Source organism: Pinus tabuliformis, chromosome 6 (assembly GCF_031772625.1).
Source record: "Pinus tabuliformis cultivar Carrire ecotype Pingquan chromosome 6, CPIR1, whole genome shotgun sequence".
Taxonomy (NCBI): Eukaryota; Viridiplantae; Streptophyta; class Pinopsida; order Pinales; family Pinaceae; genus Pinus; species Pinus tabuliformis.
In genome coordinates, this window is record NC_142292.1 from 712,310,390 (window position 1) to 712,312,366 (window position 1,977).

Sequence of the window (1,977 nt, forward strand, 5' to 3'; positions counted from 1 at the left end):
TGAAAGACCAATTTTAACAGAAATGCTAAAATTAAACTAGGTTCTCTTTCCTGTAATTGAAAGAATGTGGCATACCAGCAATAAGTTCCTCTGAGAATATTACGTATAAGGGATGTGTTATAACAGCAAGTACCTACCTATTTCTGTTGAAGTAATTTAGGAAACTTATCTGCATGGGCTCCTCTGAAACTTTTGGCAAGCCGTGCTAATGATCTTTTCACGCGCCTATGTGTATTCCTGCGCAAATAGTGCATGGTTAAACGAACACTTCCAAACCAGATGAAATAAACCCTTTCCTACAAATAATAATAACATCAAGATTTATCTTACCAGTTAGATATTAATCCACCGCACTCCAAGCCGCAAGCTATAAATTTCTTCTGGCAATGAGATGATGGAAATAAAAGAATGGTAATAAAAATAAATAAGAAAGGGTGCACCCCCAAAACATAGAAACGTATTGCAAAACAACCGAGCAAGAAAATGGCAGAAAGAAAAATCATTGCCAAAGAAGAATACGATGCCAGAAAGAAAACTCGTTTCCAGAGAAGAATAGAAATGTAAGAAAAAACATTTAAAATAAAATCACTGCTACATAGAAAAATCGTTTTCAGAGACAGATACAAAGGGAAGAAAAAAAAGTAATTAAAGCCATTGTCATACAGGTAGGCAGCCCATGAAATAAACAAAAATGGCACTGCCGGAAGGACATTTAGTAGAAACTCTGTATGGATAATAAAAACAGCTATGGGATAATCGAACCACCCATTGAATCCTACATGTTTTATAGCAAAAATGGAATGACCGTTTGAAGGGTGGAGCGGCTGCTTTTCTGTAGTAGGTGTTTTTTTCCCCAAAATAATCTGGCCGCGGACAGAAATAGCAAGTTGCGTTGTCATTATTTTGATGTTCTCAGAGTTAATGGGATGGCCAACTGTCCTGGTTGCGAGGTAATCGGATGGACAGCCGTCTTGTTTACTAAGTAATTTCACTTAATCACTCAAAAGAGTTTAATATTTACGAGTTTTACCTCGCACTACATAGATACAAGTCAAGATAAAGGTAATGGTGTACGGAAAGCATGAATTAAGTGGCACGATTTTACATGGTTAAGAAACCGTAACCCAAGTTGATGCACGTTTTCCTGAAAGAAAGAAAACCTCTAAGTATGGTTACCAAATCCGAACTCCAGTTATAATTCCAATTCGAATGGGATATGGAAAAATTTTGATTGTTTAAAATTTAATTCAAATTTTTGGAAGTATACGTTTCAAATATTTCAATATATTATTTTTTAATATGTAAAATCGAAATACAGTGAAAATTTCAAAAACTCTTTACAAATTACTATTACGAATTATTATTAATAATGTGTTGTAAATATAATTATATTTTAAAACAAAGTAAATATAAAACTAGATTCTTAATAAAAAATTTAATAATAAAAAAATCATAAATATATAAATATATAAATTATAAATTAAAACTAAATTAATTAACTACTTTGATAAAGAATTTACATTCAGAAAGGAATTTTATTGCATAAAACTTCAAAGAGTGTTATCATTTGTTAATAGCTAACAATATGCCATTCGTAAGGCTAAAATAGATGGACCACCATAATTAATAATTTTATTATGAATCCTTGTATTGACTTGTAACGAATTTTGAACTCTTCTATTAATCCCGCAGCCAATCGATTCCCTGAATTTTTGGGAAATTGAAATTATTTTATTATGAATCCTTGTATTGACTTGTAACGAATTTTGAACTCTTCTATTAATCCCGCAGCCAATCGATTCCCTGAATTTTTGGGAAATTGAAATTTTATAAAATTTGAACGCTGGTTTGTTCATTGAAAGTTGTATATGAATTTTACAGGTATTGTTTTAGTGTACACATATATTAAGCGAAATTTATATTTATTTGTTTTATGGTTAGTTATTTATTAATTTTTAATTAAAATGATTTTTTATA